This window comes from Bufo bufo, chromosome 6, assembly GCF_905171765.1.
Source record: "Bufo bufo chromosome 6, aBufBuf1.1, whole genome shotgun sequence".
Classification (NCBI taxonomy): Eukaryota; Metazoa; Chordata; class Amphibia; order Anura; family Bufonidae; genus Bufo; species Bufo bufo.
Genome location: NC_053394.1, coordinates 107138309 through 107158826, shown reverse-complemented (window position 1 = coordinate 107158826; position 20518 = coordinate 107138309).

Genomic DNA, 20518 nt, shown 5'->3' with positions numbered 1-20518 from the left:
ACCTCATCAGGAGCATGCACAGGCGTTGTAGGGAGGTCATACAGGCAAGTGGAGGCCACACACACTACTGAGCCTCATTTTGACTTGTTTTAAGGACATTACATCAAAGTTGGATCAGCCTGTAGTGTGTTTTTCCACTTTAATTTTGAGTGTGACTCCAAATCCAGACCTCCATGGGTTGAAAAATTTGATTTCCATTTTTTAATTTTTGTGTGATTTTGTTGTCAGCACATTCAACTATGTAAAGAACTAAGTATTTCAGAAGAATATTTAATTAATTCAGATCTAGGATGTGTTATTTTTGTGTTCCCTTTATTTTTTTGAGCAGTGTAGTAAAAACATCATAGATTCCAATGCAAGTGCATTGGAGTCTATTATAATAGCAATCAGATGATTGATTGTTATAGTTCCCTATGGGAACTATAAAAAAAAAGTGTATAAAAATAAAGTTTAAAAAAAAATTAATAACAAAAATATATATATATTAAATCACCCCCTTTTCCCCCCCAAAAAAAAAAAAAATACACATCATGTTTGTCGCGATGTGCGAAAACGCCCATAGTATAAAAATATAAAAATATATTCCCCATACAGCAAACAGCAAAACGGAAAAAAGCGTCCAAATGGCCGATTCGCCGTTTTTGGTCGCTTCATTTTCTACAAAATAATTAAATTAAAAGTGATCAAAAAGTCATACACACCCCAGAATCGTATCAATGAAAAGTTCAAATCGCCCAACAAAAAATGAGCCCCCATACAGCTCCGTAACTACAAAAATGTTATAGGGGTCAAAATATGGCGACAAAAAAAATAAAACAGTTTTTTTTCCCACTTTTATTTTTTTTTATCATTATCAAAACGCAAGAAAAACTATACATATAAGGTATCGCCGGATTCGTATTGACCTGTAGAATAAAAGTAACTGGTCAGTTTTATCACACATCGAACGTTGCAAATAAAAAAAACTGTAAAACTGGTGGAATTGCTTCTTTTTTTTTTGCAATTTCACCCCAGTTGGAATTTTTTTTCTGCTTCCCACTACATAATATGCAATATTAAATGGTGGCGTTGGAAAGTACTACGTGTCCCGCAAAAAACAAGCCCTCATATGGCTATGTGAACAGACAAATAAAAAAGTTATAGCTCTGGAAAGGCAGGGAGCACATGATTAAAACAAAAAAAATAAACCTCCGGGGGTGAAAGGGTTAAAGGGACCATTGTTATCCAGGGCATATGTACCATAGTTGCCTATTTGAATAGGAGGCCCTGCAGTAAGTGCTATATTAATCTTCACAAAGCTTCCCTTTCTGTAAGAGATATAGGTAGTGAGTGGTCAACAAGTCCTGGGTCCTCCTGCCCCAGGATTAAGGGTGTGATGACCAAGCAGTACCAGCAGGAGTGAACATTATCCTATGTGCACCAGTAATGTCAGTTTCAGGGCTTATAAAAGAGCATAAATCTTTTGGAAGAACATTACCTGCCATGGGAAGTGTTAAGAACTCTGAATCACTTTGCATTGTGCGGCTGGTATCCTGGGTGACTGAAGATATGCTCCTGTTGTGCAAGACGTAGGATGCCTGCTTGCATGTATATGTATTTAAACTGCAATGCAGATCCAGTGCTGTATAATGGTTGGCTGTTTCAGACAATCAGGTTCCACAAAGAAAATTCCCCGGAGGTCCCCACAAAGGTCAGTTCTAAGCAAGATTTACAATGTGATTTGGTTATTGAGGTTTTGAATACATGATAATAAATAACCTGTTGCTCGCTGCATGAATGGATATTAATAAACCAGACTAAACAATATGCAAAGAGCTGTCTGCCAAAAAAGCTGCATACATCTACATAATGTCCCATAATAACAGTGTATGAGAATGCAGGGTTAATTTCTGAAGCCTTAGCAAACCCTGTTTAACAGGCAGTGGGTGTGGACCCACAGCACTAACTAACTGATTTGACCTTGGGTTAGTCCTAAAGGTGTTATCCTGGCAGTCCCCTAGTTTTCACCCTTCAACGCCTTTACTGTGATCTGGCCTTTGCTACAGAGGACCCACCAGGCTGCTACCTCTTGAAATAGTCCCAGGGTAATTGGATGCTGACCCATGAAGGTCAGAGACACTGGTGCAAAGCACTGAAGGGTCAGGCAATACTTGTAGTCAGAAAACAGGCAGAGGTCAGGGCAAGCAGAGCTTGTGCAATTCCATGAAACTAATCCGAGGTCAGGGCAAGCAGCAAAGGGTCAGTAAAGTAGACAGGCTAAGGTCAGCGAAGACAGCGAAGTATCAGAGTCGGTTAACAGGCAGAAATGTACACAGACAATTAGAATAGCACACTTTCACTGATTAAACTAGTAAACTAGGAAATCTAAGCTCAGGCACAGAGTGAAAGGGCAGTCCAGCCTTTATAGCAGAAGCTGATTAACAACTAGAAGCCACCGTACAACCGCATGCAAGGACAGGAGGGGAGTGGTGGTGATGACAAAAATGGGAGTAGAGGTACTTCAATGAATAATGTTCCTAAGAGAAGTAGAGGGGCAGCGACAGACACAGGCCACACAAGAAAAACGCAAGTGTGAAAGTACCCTCAGCTGTGCTGTTGTCTGTCTCTGTACCCCTGTGACGACACCATTGTCATTGATGATAACGCCTGACCTCTTGTGGGGTGCATTGTTCTTAATTTGCGCCAGGTGTACTGTTTCTTTGTCCATCATTTGGGGGAGGCAGTCGGGGACATGAGCTATTGTTTAATGTGTTTTTCCTGTAGCTTTCTGACTTGTACAGCAACTTCAATCAACTATGCTGTGCTTTTTGGTCTGACTAACAAGCCAGCAGATGTATCTGAGAAGACCTGCTAATGACATCACCTGTGGATTGCATTAGCCCCCCTGCTATATATTAGGTACCATTCAACTTATCTGGCTGAAGTGGAAAAGCTGTGTCATCAGACTGACATTATGCAGAGTGAAATGAGAACCAACGATGGAACAGCCACAATTAGCTCCCACCAATCCAATGTACTGAAATGGTGGCTGAGGGAGATAAATAGCCCTGTCATTGGTGGCTATTCTACAGGACTTCAGCCTAGGGACTATGGTTGTAGCTGGTGAACTTCAGAACCGCTATTCTGCCCAACCTCAAGCCTACGGAGAGTCCAGGCTGGGACGATCAGGTCACCTGACCACATACCTCGCTGTGCACAGTTGGCTCTCTAAGCTTGCCGCTACCTCCTCTCGGTGGGTACCTGCACAAAGCGGGGTGCTACTGGCAGGGGTAGTTAGTCCTGGGTCCCCTGTAAGCCATGTACCTAGGTGTGCTCCCCAGGATACAGTGAAGTCACGAACGAGGAAAGCAACTCCAACACCAGCTTTTCCCAAAACAGAATTTTACCTAAATGTGTCAATAAACACAACCACAAATGCTGAGAACATACAATCAATTTACATACACCCAACGCAAAGGCTGAGAACCTTGTGCTGCACGGCACCATCCGATGGATGAAGGAGGAAAAATGCAGTAATTTACCTACTGGCGGGCACAACTACACTGCCACTACTTACCTGTTATTACCCTAAAAACAAGAACCACTGTATGGGTGTGTGTTACTGGCTATCCTGCGGTGCAGCACAACAGCTTACAATCTTAACAAGTTCTACAGTATTCCCCCTCCCATAACTGGTCCTGTAGCACGTGCAGTGGCGTCTCTAGCTTTCAAATTTTGGGGGGGCACACTGGGGGCCAGGACAAAAGTAGGGGGGGCAGCTATAGCAACGATACATTTACACAAGTACGCTTAGAAATGCTGCGATACTTTACCCAATACCTAAAACCGCAACAGGAAAGAAAGGTCCTGCTGTCTGTGGTTTAAAAAAAAAAAAAAAATCACTTAGATTTCAACATGTCCGAGCTGCCTGTGGATGACACTTTTATAGGGAGCGGGATCTGTGGATGACACTGCTATGGGGGGGATCTGTGCATGACACATACCGTATATAGCATCTTATGCTATATGTGTCATCCACAGATACACCCCATGACAGTGTCATCCCCATTTCCCCCTCCATAACAGTGTCATCCACAGATCCCCCTCCCCGCCTATCACAGGAGTGTAAATTTGACATTTCTAAACTGTAATCCATAGCCTGCAGTAACTTAAACTTTAAATCAGGATTAAGCGGCCGCTCATCTCTACTAGTACCTTAACCTTACACCCCTCGGCTAGCTTCGGTAACAGGGCCAGGCTACAGTCTACAGGTACTGCCTGTTAGTTGTTACCGAGCGAGTGCCGATTTCTGCAGGTCAGAGCATACGTATTACAGTATAGAAGAAATGTACACTCCTGTGAGCGGTCCAGACCAGTGGCGGATCCAGAGCCTGGTCTCGGGAGGGCCACTTCCAGAATATTTTCTGTCCGCCGCCACAGAACAAGGGTGCTTATAGAACTATGAAAACTTACAATTACTTGGCTTGGTCCTTGGGGATCTCGGACACCACTTCAACACTTAGGCCGGGGGCTCGGCGGAGCTGATGTTGTGTTTCATCCTAATGAGAAAGATTTCATAATAAGGATTTGGAGAAGGGGCAGAGGGATAGCAGAGCAGGGAGAGGCTGGTGCTGTTACTAGGGGGTCATACCATGGAGAGTAATAAAGCCCACCATAATGCCCCCCCCCCCAGTAGAAATAATTCTCCTTATAATGTGACAGTGCAAAAAATACCCCCTTGTAATGCCCCTAGTTAAGCTAATGTCTCCCATAATGTGCCAGTATAAAATACCCCTATATAGTGCCACCAGTAAATGCCCCCATAGTGCTCCTCTCTCCCTTCCTCCTAGTGCCCCCCATAATGTACCAGTATAAAATGCCCCATATACCGTGCCCCAGTAGATGACCTCAGTGTCCCCATAATTTGCAAGTATAAAATACCCCTTCTTAGTGCCCCCCGTAGATGACCCTATAGTACTCCTCTCAAACCTTCCCCATAGTACCCACCATGTGTCCCAGTATAAAATTCTACTGTACAGAGCCCCCCATATAAAATACCCCTTCTTTGTGGCCTCAGTAGATGCCCCTATAGTGCCCACCAATAATATGCCAGTAATAAGTGCCCCCAATAACGTGCCAGTAACACGAGACCCCCAATGTGCCAGTAATAAGAGCCCAGCCCCCATCACGTGCCAGTAATAAGAGCCCCCCCAATGTTCCAGTAATAAGCCCCCATCACGTGCCAGTAATAAGCCCCCCATCACGTGCCAGTAATAAGCCCCCCATCATGTGACAGTAATAAGCCCCTCATCATGTGACAGTAATAAGCCCCCATCATGTGACAGTAATAAGCCCCCCATCATGTGACAGTAATAAGCCCCCCATCATGTGCCAGTAATAAGCCCCTCATCATGTGCCAGTAATAAGCCCCCCATCATGTGACAGTAATAAGCCCCTCATCATGTGCCAGTAATAAACCCCCATCATGTGCCGGTAACAAGCCCCCCATCATGTGCCAGTAATAAGCCCCCCCATCATGTGCCAGTAATAAGCCCCCACATCATGTGCCAGTAATAAGCCCCCCATCATGTGCCAGTAATAGGCCCCCATCATGTGCCAGTAATAAGCCCCCCATTATGTGCCAGTAATAAGCCCCCCATTATGTGCCAGTAATAAGCCCCCCCAATGTGCCAGTAATAAGCCCCCCAATGTGCCAGTAATAAGCCCCCCCAATGTGCCAGTAATAAGCCCCCCAATGTGCCAGTAATAAGCCCCCCAATGTGCCAGTAATAAGCCCCCCCAATGTGCCAGTAATAAGAGCCCCCCAATGTTCCTGTAAAACTATTGTAAAAAAAACAAAAAACACTTATACTTACCTCCATGTCGGCGATGCGATGCAGCCTCTTGCGGCCCTCAGTGTAAACTGTTCTAGAGTCTGACTGACTGTTCTTTTAACTCAAAGAATCGAATGAGTCTCTAACTAAGTCGGATCTTTAGATGACTCATTCGATTCTTAGAGTCCCTCCTGTACAGTGTGTGACTCAGAGCTGCTTGCCTGAGCTCTGATTGGTTGCAGGCCGAGGTGGGCGGGGCTGGCTTCCACTCTAGGATCAGACTACACTCCTCCCTGCTGCCAGCGTCTCTCTGCTCTGCTATCTGACTGAGCTGTTCACATGGATCGGCTCAGTCAGAGGAATCGACTCATGAAACCGGACATCACTAATCTCCCTGTGCCCGACTGCGGCGGCTCATTTTGGGGGCCATTTTAGTTGGGGGGGCACATGGGGGGGCACAGCATGATGTAGGGGGGGCCGTGGCCCCCTCTGGCCCCCCCCTGGCGACGCCACTGAGCACGTGTCTGAGTATTCCTCCTGAGCAAGAAAATGCCAGCCTGGCTTGTGTTCGGGAGTATTTTATCAGCTCCCCAATGTCACTTTAAGTTATGAAGTACTTGAAATGAACAGGAGTAACACTTGTGGCCTGACACAAACAGAAACCCTAACTAACTAACTACAGGCCTGGTCTCAGTCTTTAGGTGCCAACAGTGTGATGAGGCGACGATCTTACCGACCCGGGTCTGCTTTGCATCCTCTGGTGACTCTGAACATAACAAACTTCTCTCCAACAAGCATGAGGTCCTGCAGTGTATGTTGCTTTGTTCCTCTGCTCTCATCAGTGTTCCTGGCCACAATCTTCCTTCCTCTGGACAGGATCAGGGTCTTGGACATGATCAGCTTCACTTGGCTGCAGCTCTGGTATCTGAGGGATGCTCTCACACCTGGATGCCGTCAGATTCTCTGCTCACACAGTTCCTTAGTTTCACCTCCCTCTAAGATAAATGCTCTGTCTTACTCTTCCTTTCCAGGCTCTGTGTGAAACTCCACCGCTCATGAATATGGGGATATATGTGCAGTCTGTAGCTGTGTTTAGGAAACAGCGGCGTCTTGTGGCCAAACAGCAGAATGTCAGTCCAGAACATTTAATTTAATCTACACAAACAGTGTTCAGACAAAGAGAGCTGTTTCCCCATGTCACACCCCCTGAAGTTGGGGAGGTTTAATCCCTGGCGAGTCAGCTGAAGGGTGAATCGCTGTCACATGTGCCATCCTGTGTCCTTGCTGGAACTGTACTATATGCTGCTCACTGTTGGTTATCCAATAAAGTCTTCCCAGTGTGTTGTACCCTCACCCTATGTTGTCTGATTAGTGTTCCACCCACGGAAAAGGAGCATGGGCGTTTTGTGGTATGAGCCCTGGCCCTGCGCGGTCTTTATAAAGATAGCCAGGTCGGCGGATGACTGGACCCACTGACCATCATGTCTCCACACCCCCTGCCACAGCCTACCCTACCTGGGCACTCTTTGCGGGGTTGACAAGCCAGGTGTCCACTCCATAACACTTAGCGCTACCTGAGTACAATCCCTGACCACCAGGTGATCCAAACATTTCAAGACCAACTCTTTTGAACTGGGACAACATCTCTTCAAGAGAATGACTTCTATAAACACATATGACTGTGACGAGCTATCGGTCAAGATAAATTGCTGTGTGTTATTACATCTCTACAGCAATGTTGGATTTATTACAATTGTGAAATCCTGTCCTCATATATTAATATTGGTGGTGATAACACGACTATCTTAAAAGGGCTTTACAGGATTTTAATACTGATGACCTATCCTCTGGACATGTCATCAGTATCTAATCGGTGGGGTTCCAACACCTGGAACCTCCGCCAATCAATTGTTTGCAAAGGCAGTGGTTCTCCTGTGAACACAGTGGCCTTCTCGTAGCTTACCATGTACAGCATCGTACATTGTATAGCGGCTGTGCTTAGTATCGTGCTCAGCCCCAATTCACTTCTATGGGGCTGAGCTGCGCCTAGGCTACGTAATCAATGAACGTGTCATCACAGGCCTAGGGAAAGATGAGATAAGTCCACGGTGCTACTATGAGCACCGCTGCCTTCTCAAACAGCTGATCGGCGGGAGTCCTGAGGATAGGTCATCAGTTATAAAGTTTAAAAAAAAAACTTTAAAGTTATGATCCCTTGAATATGCAACCTAAGAGTATATTTACTTGAGACATTTTTTATGGTTTTGTCAAATTTTCAATTTCCATGATTCCCTCACTGGTTTTCCTGTTAGTCCACTGTTTGTGGAGTCCAGGCCTTAGGAGCACCTGTATAGGCACAATGCATCTTACCTCTTGTAGTAGTACTAAGTACTAAACCCAGACCATGCAGATAGTCATCTATTTCTTTTTATTTTAACCTGAAATATTTGCCTATACTCTTATCAAACCCTATGCCCAAAATGGTCAACAAGCCTTATCCTCCATGATGAGGATACTCATCTGCAACATGGATATGGCACTTTCTTCAAGTGCCCAGATGGTCCATTGTGTTGTGCAGATGAAGAATCCTTAGCTCTGAAAGTAAATCTTCAAGTGGCTGAATTAGTGGGATAGAAATGTAACAGATAAAGAAGGAAATAAGGGAAATATTATTTTAAAGTAGTTATTGGGGTTTATATACCTTTGCCCACTGTTTTCAATTCCTAGTGTGCTAATACAAAGCCTTCAAATTGAACAAGCAGAGGTGGAATGTAAAGCATGGTAACACCTGACAACATTATCCCAAAGACACATGCAGAGGTGTAACTATAATCTTTGCAGAAATAGTGGGGGGCTTCTGCTTTAAATTTAAATTTTCTCCTTTTGAACTTCTACCTGTTTATCAATACCTTCCTGGTATCAACCTTTGGCTATCCTAAGCTGCTCATCATGGCCTGTCCTTGTCTGAGTCCCTCAACAGTGCACCTGGTGCCAACTAGTGATTATTCTGGGTACTGCAACCTGAGGAACTGACCAGGAAAGTCCATACCAGTGATGAATAAGATGGCTTCTTGTACCTTGCCCTTTGGTTTATCAGTGCAAAGCATACGTGGCAATAGAAGCACTAGAGGCACTATCTTGGGGAATTCTCTAAGAAAAAGTAGCAGAAAGTCGTACAACTGTTAGATTGAAAAAAGAATACACGCCCAAAGCCTTGCAATATATCTACAGTCTTGTTTAGCTTTCCTGCGTTGCTAATCCTACATATTTATCATACTGATCTGGAAAAATGGGAAATAAAATGAATCACATCTGAGTGATTTGGTGCTTAGCACAGTCTGCGCGTTGCATTAGACTAATGGAATATTTCCACAACGTTATTTGCAAATCAAAATATGTTGTTGAGCAAGCGGAACATGCTCAGAGAAGTAGTTATATTACAGAGAGTGCACCGTCCGTCCGTCCCCCCCTCAACCCGTCTGGATTCGACAGGGTATTCTCAATCCCTGTACAGAGGCAGTTCAATATTTTGGATATGCTAAGGACCCTACACCTAATGGCCATGCTGACAACATACCATAAGCTGCGTTAGTAAAAGGACTAACATTAGAACTGCACACTGTAATTCTGGGTGCTCATAAATGGGTACCACCAGGGGCGGATTGGGAACTTAAAGTGGTCCTGGAGAAAAACTAAAAGTGGCTCCATGTTGCAAGTGGGTCCAAATTGACAGAATATGGGGCAACATAAGTAGACAGGGCCAATACAAGTAGGCAAAGACAACAGAAGTAGGCTTGTCTTGCATGACCATAGTGCGGCACAAAATACCACCCTAGCAGAAGCAAATATCACAGTGCAGCACAAAATACTGATTCAGCAGAACCAGATACCACAGTGCAGCACAAAATACTGCCAACCTTGTCACAGTATTCAACTATATGACCGTCCTGATACAGCTGAGTTTAGGAGATGACCTACGGCTGCTGGCCAGGTGTATAAGTACCTAATGCTCCTAGCATTAATTAATGCCCAGAGCATTAGATCATTATATACCCAGCTGGTGGCCGTGAGGAGGGCTCAGACTGCCCCCTGAGCATCGGCTCACCAGGAAATTTCCCTGCAAAGTAAATTAAAGTTCCACCTAATATGGTGGTTCATTGTGAGGTCCAAAACTTCTGTTCTGCATAATTTCATAAAATGTCTGTATCGGGTGGGGCATTGGCCTCTGCTTTTCTGAGTTGATAAATTATAGAATTCTGGTTGCCTGCAGCCACCACTTGGGGGAGCTAACTGCATTTGGATGTATACCTCTAGCATTGCACTCAAGGGGAGCTGTATACATCTAAATGCAGTGAGCTCCTTCTAATGTAGGTAGCTGCTATGATGGTGTGAAACCAAATAAGGGAAGCAGTTCAATGCCAGATCCTCTTCCTCCATTGGTCTGTTGTCAGTTGGGGTAGGGACACAACCTGGTAGTATTTTAGGATAAGGACCCCCCAACTCATTATCCGGCCACAGGACTTAGTGGTCTTAAAGGAAATATGTCAGCATAAAATGGCCCATAAAGGTTTTATATTTAGTATAATTTTGTACAATTTTTGGTGATTCATTTTTTTAATTTTCCATGTCCCCCTTAAAAAATATATATTTACATAAAATCATGCAGTCTGCTCTGTGCATTATGCAATACTGTGTTTCTCTCCACACCTCACTTACAGTGGATTTACGCACCAATTCCCAACCTTTTAATATTTCTACTGGTGTATCTATCTCCGGGATGTCCTTTTTCCTCTGTTTAAAGAGGACCTTTCATCAGTTTTAACATAGGCTAATTATGGTATTACCTTGTAGGGCGGCCCCCACTGATGCCATGGATGTTTATTTTTTTTCAAAAGCCCCCCCCCCCCGCTGTTGCCCCCCGTTGGTTTGACGCCTTGTAGTCTAATGAGCAGTATCGTCGCAATGGGGCGGAGACGCAGTCTTCTGCTGTGGCCGTCTTCTTCTCCCTGTCCCACAGCCACGGAGAAGGAATCTCGCGAGAACTTGAGCTCCTTCTCCCTGGCTGTGAGCGGTCCGCTCTGATTGGATCGCACTCACAGCCAGGGAGAAGGAGACGCCCACAGCAGAAGACTGCGTATCCACCCTATTGCAACGATATTGCTCATTAGAATACAAGGCGCCAAATCAACGGGGGTCAAAACAGACGAACGGGCGGGGCTTTTGAAAAAAAAAAAACATCCATGGCATCAGTGGGGGCTGCCCAACAAGGTAATACCATAATTAGCCAATGTTAAAACTAATGAAAGGTCCTCTTTAAAGATGTTATGTGCTTGTAATTTAGATACGGTATATAGTGGCGTATATCTTTATAAATAGTGGATAGCCTTATTTTTTCTCCTGGTTGTCCTTTCAGTGAATCAAAGTGATTCTGTTGATATTCAAGTGTGTAGTCTCTAAGTTTCCCTTTCAATATTCCCACTATCCTATAATAGAGTAGGGAAGAAGACTTTTCAATCCCAGTCTTATTCCTGAACTCTTAAAATGTGAAATATCTCTTGTCATCCATATGTAATATCCCAGAGTGGCATTACCACCTCTCTTGTACCCCCACTATCTTGGTTGGTGCATCAAGTGTCATCGCATATATATTTATTGCCATTTCCTGCAATGTGTGTATGTATTTCCTGATTTTGTAACTGCTAGGCCCGCATCGCAGCACCTGGCCTGACCTCCCATCGCTGCCGGGAGTCACACAGCATTATATTGATTTATGATGCTATGTAACACTTACAGTTCTGGACTGTACTTGATAACTCTGGCATAATGCTGCCAGTGTTATCCAGTACATTCCAGAACTGTAAGGGTTACATAGCATCAGAAATCAATATAATGCTGTTTGACTCCAGGCAGCGATGGGAGGTCAGGCCGGGTGCTACGATGCGGACTCGCATCGCTGTGGGAAGAACGCTCGTCTGCAAGGGGCCTTAAAGTGTAATGTGCCTGGTTCACCAGCAGGTGGCGGCAATCTGTGCAGAGCTATGTAGATGGAATGGAAGCCTTCCTCCATTCTATCCCCCTCTCTAGAGAGGGAGGAGTTTAGCTAGTGAAGGTCAGTCTACCCTACCCCATCTTGGGGAGAGGTTGTGTCTAGTCTACCCCTTCCTAGGGGAAGGCTGTGTGTCGGCCAGCAGAGCACTCGCAGCACTGCTGGGCCCACAGGCCCTGCCTGTGAGTTCTGAATGGTTGCATGTCCCCTCCTGGGCTTGCATTGCCTATATCCAAGCTAAGTGAGCTTGAAGCCAGGAAGAAGTTCCTAGGACTAAAGATAAAGATAAAGTAAGAGAGAGACTTCAGCTAAGCAAAGTTCCTTTTTAACCCAGCTAACATAGCAGAGCTGAGAAAGCTACAGCATAGTAGAGCTAAAATTGTTGCAGAAGTGTTTGCCTGCCAAAACTAAAGCCAATACCTGCTGATGACCAAGATAAAGTTTGGAAACTATTTGGATTACCGTTTATTCGAGTAAAGCGGTGTTCAATGTTAATACAAAGTCTGGACTCCATTTATTCTACTTATTCACTACCCAAGTTCAACAACCCCTTTTTGCACTGCTTAGGACAACCACGTCTGGGATCCAAGGATATCCAGGTAGGAGCACCATGACACGTGCATACAACACCTTCAGAGAGATTGTAGGCCACTCTACACCACTCTGGCAATCCTACTTCTGGTTATCAACACTACCATCTACAAAGGGGACTCCATGTCCTCGTCGTTTAACTGCAACTGGCGTCACGAGTATACTTGCTCTATAAGAGGGACATATTTCGTAGAAACCTCCTAAGGGGCAAGGGATACCCCAGATGCCTGGTAGGGACGCTGCACATACTCCAAAAGTCAGCTACAGTTTTTGGGCCTTTCCATTGTTTGGTGTTCCTGGTATCTGGCAGAGTCAGTGTCAGGGGGTCTAGATATTTAGAACATTGCCAAGGCAGGCCATATTTTTTCCATACCGCCATGTTGCGTATGTATCTCTAAACATTAGGCTGTGTCTGGCTGAGGTGGGTAGCTCTGAATACTTCATGTGTAGAAGAGTAGTCAGATTTCAAGGGGCAAACAGGCCGCACTCCAGTTTTAATTAGAATGTCGGCTGTGGCCCCCCAGCCAATCAAGACAATGTCTCAACAGGCTGGCTAGGTTATATGTTCGTAGGTCATGGAAGTTTATTCCTCCATTTTGTTTATTTAACTGAAGTGTAATCAAAGATATTCTTGGCTTTTTGGTTGCCCATATATAAGACCTAAATGCTGTCTCTAGTTGTTTAATATCAGTATGTTCTATCAGTAATGGTGTGGTTTGTATCATACAGAAGAGTTTTGGAACACACATCATTTTCAGCATCTTCCCATCAGTGATAGTGGGAGTTTCATCCATCTGGAGATATCGCTTAATATTTTTTTTATTAGGGGGGGGGGGGGGGGAATTCAGTGAGTATATAGTGTTTGGTGTTCTCCCAATCAATATAACCAGGTATCTTATAGAGTCCTTAGCCATGGCGACTGGAAGATTACTGATTTGTTTGAACTTTCTTTTTAAAAAGTGGGGGGAACAATTCACGCTTATGTTTGTTTACTCTAAAACCTGACAGATCGCTGAACTGATCGAGTAGCAAGAATATCTCCTTCACCTGCACACCATAGTTTGACATGGAAAAACAGTATATCGTCTGCAAAGAGTGCATGTTTCACTTCCATATTTCCTATACGGATGCCTGATATTGTCTTCCCTTTTTCTATTGCTTTGACAGAGGTTTTAAGCCAAATTAAATAATAATGGGGATAGGGGGTATCCCTGTCTCGTTCCTTTTTGTAGAGCAAAAGGTTTAGATATAAATCCTGGTGTAGCTATCCTCGCTTGTGGGTTAGAGTATAGCGTGGTATGTAGTTTCCGAAAGGGACCCTGTAATCCCATATGGTCTAGTACATCCATCAACCATCCCCACCTTACATTATCAAATGCTTTTTCTGCATATATACTGAGTATGCCCGATTTAGGGTGAGCTGATGGGTTTGCTTGTATGGTATTTAAAGAAGACCTTTCACCAGAATAAAGTATCTAAACTGACTATACAGACGTGTAGAGCAGCTATGAGCTGAGCGCTGCGATTGGCCAGCGCTACAGCATAGGAGAAAGAGACGCCGTCAGGTTCCCCTGGGTGGAGCCTAACTATGAACATACCGGAGGCCATAACCGGAGAACGGAGCGGCGCCCGGGGATAACAGTAAGTGCAGGGGGATCCCTGGGCGCCGCTCTACACGTCTGTATAGTCAGTTTAGATACTTTATTCTGGTGAAAGGTCCTCTTTAATACTGCTAATCCTTTACATATATTAGATACAATAGCCCTACCTTGGACAAAGCCCACTTGATGTGGAGATATTAGTCGGAGCAGCACCTTTGCAAGTCTGTTTGCTAACATTTTTTATATTATTTTAATATCCACATTAATCAAGGATATTGGTCTATACGATGTCAGTGATGTGATGTCTTTCCCCGATTTAGGTAGTACTTTAATGTATGCTGTATTGGCGATTGTTGGTATCTTTTTGTTAGCCATATAACCATTATATAGAGGTGTTAAGATGGGTCCTATTTTTTCCTTCAAGGCCTTATAAAATTCTATCCTGTATCCATCGGGACCCGGTGCTTTTCCCAGGGCTAACCCCTAGATACATTCATTTACTTCCCCCGGTGTTATAGAAGCGTTTAACATATCCAGCTCCTCTGTAGTAATTTTTGGGAGGGAAAGTGAAGTTAACCAGGATTCCGTGTCTCTATTGTTTTGTGATGTGTCAGAGTAAAGATGAGTATAGAACTCGTGGAAGATCCCATTGATATTATGTGGGTCGTGGTGTGTTACTCCCTTTGAGTCTTTTAAAGCTACTATTGGGGGGTTAGTAGTATGTCCTTTAGCTAGGCATGCCAACAATTTCCCTGTCTTGTTCCCATATCTGTAGGATTGTGCTTTCATATGTGAGCGACTCAGTTCTTCCCTTTTGTGCAGCCAATTTTCATATTGTTGTTTCGCCTGTTCCCATGCCATCTTGTTAAACTGGGTAGTATTTGTGCAATATGTGGTATAAGCCTTTTTTAGCAGTCGGCTATGATGTTGAAACTTCTGGTTTGTATTTTTTTCAGAAATGTCATATGTGAGATTATTCTCTCTCTTAGAACTGTTTTACCTGCGTCCCAGAGGAGTTGTGTGTCTGTCGTCTCGGAGTTATCCAGCAGGAATTCCTGCCACCAATGGTTCAGTAGTTCACAGAACGACTCATTTTTGGTCATGTTTGCAGGAAAACGCCAGATATAGTCAGTGCCCCTCACTGGGGGTCCCGGAGGATGGAACCCCACTGTTCAAACAATAGATTATGAGGATGCAGCTAAATTAGGATACTAGTATGCAATAAATACACCTGGAGAAGGTGAAGGCAGAATCTCTGTCACCATGAAACGGGTAGCGTTTTATGTTTGAAGTTACTTTAGACCTAAAAGATTCAGAGACCTTGAGATAAAATAACTAACGTCCATTTTATTATGAAGATGAGGACACATTTACTAATGCCAAAATAACCTACATTATCACGAGTAATGGGGTTCACTCTGATCTCCGCTGCTGACACTCTTGTAGTGGCACTGATGTCATGACTCAGTCAGATCCCCCGACTAATCCGTGCCTTTTACCAGGCACTACACGAGCAGTCCACCTTGAAGCGAATGTCCACATTAAACGTGTTGTGCAAGAAGGGGAGGGTTGAATATCCACATTAAAATCCAAAATTCTGTGATAACGCAGTCTAACGCTCTCCTTGCTCAGCTGTTTCAACCTCTTAAATTCTATACTCATTTATTTCTTAATTTCATTTAACCTATTCCTGATACAAAATTCCCATTACCCTGCATAGGGTTAAATAATACAATTCTGGCTGCCCTCATCCCCCACAAGAAGGAGTAGAAGTTTACAAAACACTAACTATACAATAATAAAGCAGTGTGCATTAAGTGCCTAAGCTCCCCCTAGTGGTGGCTTTTTTAATGAATATAAAGACTAATAAAGCCTATTGCTTTGAAATGTACCAAATGGGCCATTAAAGAGACATTTTTAAACTTTTTTAGACGTGATTCTACCATACAGTTATGATAGACTGCAGTGTAAAAGGAATATGTACCATAGAGTTAACCCCATAAGGGTCCCATTGAACGCTGTGGCATAGGTCAAAATGTATCCAAGGACCCCCAAGGGTGATTGGAAACAGCTAGAGGGGTGTATACTTTAAGTGATAAGCAGTCATTACAATCCCTCAAAGGGTATCTGTCTGTTAAAAAAAACCCAGTATCAAACCAGGCACAATGTCTTGAAGGACTGACTCCATGTATATGAAAATTCCATGTATACCTCTCCCTCCCTGATCCATTGTCACAATTCAGAGAAAATTGGCTTTAATCCACATGCTAAATAAGGTTTTAGATGCACCAAGGGCAGGCCCGAGCCAGTCAGTGCACCCTAGCGCCTCCGCTCTCCTTTGCTGGACACTCTCTTTTCAAGTCGATTGACAGGGCCAAGCTTTTGAATTGTCCTAATAAGATAGTTACATAGTTTGTAAGGCTGAAAAAAAGGCATCCGTCCATCCGGTTCAGCCTGTTATCCTGCAAAGTTGATCCACAGGAAGGCAAAAAAATAAACCCTCATGAGATAGAAGCCAATTTTTCTCATTTTAGGGAAAAAATTCCTTCATTCGTCCAATCAGGCAATCAGAATAACTCCCCGGATCAACGACCCCTCTCTAGTAGCTATAGCCTGTAATATTATTACACTCCAGAAATACATCCAGGCCCCTCTTGAAGTCTTGTAGAGAACTCACCATCACCACCTCCTCAGGCAGAGAGTTCCATAGTTTCACTGCTCTTACCGTAAAGAATCCACTTCTTTGTTGATGTAGAAATCCTCTTTCGTCTAGACATAGAGGATGTCTCTTATCATCTTCCTGTTAATCAACTTGTGACTGGATTGATGTTGATTTTCCTGCTCACAGATTCCCATTAATTGTTGTTTCCATCCATAAAATAACACCACAAGGGGGAGCTTATGAGCTTACTGCATACATGTTTGCTATTTGGTTAAATGTATAAACAGTATGCAGTAAGCTTCTAATCCTAAACTCCCTCTAGTGGTGGCCGCAGACAGTCAGGTACGTTTCCCTGTTGTTTAAACCCCCTCACCTCTATGCATGCAGTTGTTCCAGTGGAATACATCAGAAAGTGTAAACCTCATCGTTGAAAACTTTCCACTTAATGAGCAATAAAGATGACTCTCAGATGGAAGCATCTACTTTCACCAATGCAAAGGATGCTCAGAATAATTCACACTATTATGATGACTTTGAAGCTGTTCTCCCGGATTGTATGCCTGGAGCTCTCAGTAATGGTAGTAGTTGTGACACTTTTCCTTAACATGCAAATTCTTGTGTTTTGTGTTCTGTTTGGTTATTTGCACAATTTGTCAACAGATTTAATTTAATGAAGTCTATTGATCATTTTGTAAGAAAGGAAAACATTACATCAGGGATACCCAACCTGCGGCCCTCCAGCTGTTGCAAAACTACAATTCCCAGCATGCCTGGACAGCCCCCAGCTATTAAGCCATGCTAGGAGTTGTAGTTTTGCAACAGCTGGAGGGCCGCAGGTTAAGCAGTCCTGCCTTACATAATTGCAAAATTACTTTTTATATACACAAAATATGTTTTGTGATCACAAAAATGCATTTTCTGGACTACAAAATACAAAAAATACATTTTCAAGACATTTTGGGTCGACAACATGTTTTTCCATTTGCATACCCATGAACAGTCTGACTGACAACTAATCCTGCCAGTAGGTGTCCGAGGTTAGATATTTGTTCAGGGTCCTCGATCTTCGCTGCATGAAGACTGTCACACATCTAGATTCGGGTTCAGTGCTCCTTCTAAGATTTGTTTTCATGCATGATCAGACTGATTAATTACCCCGCTCCAGCAGGATATGATTCGGTTTCCTTCTCCCAGGTCTCTAGTTAACAGATCATTTCTAATTTTACTAATGAATAGTCGTACTATATGATTCAGGCTTTCTGCTTCATCGGATATGGAAAACGACTACAGTAAACAGGAGCATTAATCAAGTTATAGGAAATTGTATCCACTTCCTTCTGGTGGGATCAAGTAATATAGCCGGTGGGGTCAGACTCATGGAGAAATGACATTGATCCTCTGTAAATTACAAAATGGGTATTAATGCAATGATGGTCGAGAGGCACTTATTAGGATTAAGCCTTTAAACCTTTATGTTAATATCCCAGTAGTAAAATATTGTGTAAGGTATATGTGAGCCGTGTACCGGGGTGTGCTCCCCAGGATACAGCGAAGTCACGAACAAGGAAAGCAACCGCAACACCAGCTTTAGCCAAAACAGAATTTTACTTAAACGTGGCAATGAACACAACCACAAATGCTAGGAACATTAGATACATTTACATACACCCAGCCCGAAGGCTGAGACCCTTGTGCTGCACAGCACGGCGCCCTCCGATGGATGCAGGAGGAAAGTGCGGTAATTTACCTACTGGCGGGCAGAACTAAACAGCCAGTGTCCGGAATGCACATTGCCGGTGTCCGTCTTTTGCGGATCTGCAAAACACTTACGGACGTGTGAATGGACCCTCATAGTAACAATATTAAAGTTTACGTTTTATCTTCATGTATATTCTAATGGATTGCCTTCCGTGTACAATGTTATAATATACTTTCTATGTTAGAAAGTATATTATAGTGCATTTGTATTGTGCGGCAGTTGTGTGCGGTTCTGCTGCGATACTGCAGGTATATAGAGGGACAAGCGTTATTGGGACAAATCGTTTCTACTGGTGTGATATACCAGTCGCCCCCCAAAAAAACTGATTGAAGCGGGGTGTTATATACCAATATACTTTCTTTATAGTGCATTTGGGTACTGTATAGTGCATTTGCGCATGCGGGTACGTGAAAATTACATTGCCGATATTTCGCATTGAAAAGAAATTATGAATGGAGATCGCAAATTTGAATAATACATCTGGTAGGTCACTGTCCATGTTGTGGGACTATTTGTGCACTTCTAGTAAATATTTATTGGCTGCAAATTTGAGCTGAAGGTTTTTAGGGTTCGCCTGCCATTAAAATGAATGGGACCCACCGCAAACTTGCAGTTTGCGAACATTTGATCGCGTTTGCGAACCGTCCCGGCAGATGTTCGTCCATTACTAGTGATGAGGTGCGTGTACGATCAGTCTTACCGACCCGGGTCTGCTCTTCATCCGCTGGTGACTGTGAACTGACCAAAAGCTTCTCCAACAAGCATGCGGTACCACAGTGTATGTAGCATTGCTCCTCAGCATTCTTGGAAGCAATCTTCGTTCCTCTGGACAGGATCAGGGCCTTGGACACACTCAAATCCACAAGCAATTTCAGGGACCGCGCTGATATCAGCAGTTTAAGATAAAGTGCAGACTCGACACTCGATCCAACAGATGATTGTTCACATTCCACTCCTATGGACCTCTCCTGCAGCGTCTTGCCACCAACCGAAACTTTCAATACATAGCACCAATACCTTCACAAAGAAAAGAAGCACATGGCGCAATACCCAAGTGGTAAAGTAAGTATACAATTTATTGTACTTACAAAATTCAAGGAGTAAAAAGCTTTTCATAAAAACACGCCCGACCCAGGTTTCGCCTTAGGCTTCGTCAGCTTCACTGGGCTGCAGCTCTGGTCACAGAATGGTGCTCCCACACCTGGATGTCGATAGATTCTCCTCACACACAGCTCTTGGATCCTCTTGTAAGCTCTACCCAAGATGGCTACTCTATCTCTTCTTATACAGGCTTTGTAACCCCACCTCTCATGAATATGGAAAGATATGCAGTCTGTAGCTGTGTTTAGGAAACAGCGGCATCTTGTGGCTAAACAGCAGAATGTCAGTCTAGATATTTAACTTAATTTACACAGTGTTCAGACAATGAGAGCTGTTTCCCCATCTCACATATACACCCTCTAAGCCCTATAGGGCTGTCATGTATATTAACCACTTCACATCTGGGGCATTTGCCCCCTTCCTGACCAGGCCTAATTTTGCAAATCTGACATATCTCACCTTATGTGGTAATAACTTTGGGACGCTTTTACTTATCCAAGTCATTCAGAGATTGTTTTCTCGTGACACATTGTACTTCATGCTAGTCATAAATTTGAGTCAATATATTTCACCTTTATTTATGAAAAAATCCCAAATTTACCCAAAATTTTGAAAAATTCGCAATTTTCTAAATTTCAATTTCTCTGCTTTTAAAACAGAAAGTGATACCTCATAAAATATTTATTACTTAACATTCCCCATATGTCTACTTTATGTTGGCATCATTTTGGAAATGTTATTTTATTTTTTGGGGACGTTAGAAGGCTTGGAAGTTTAAAAGCAATTCTTAAAATATTTAAGAAAATTGCCAAAACCCACTTTTTAAGGACCAGTTCAGGTCTGAAGTCACTTTGTGGGGCCCACATAGTGGATACCCCCATAAATGACCCCATTGTAGAAACTACACCCCTTAAGTTACTTAAAACCGATTTTACAAACTTTGTT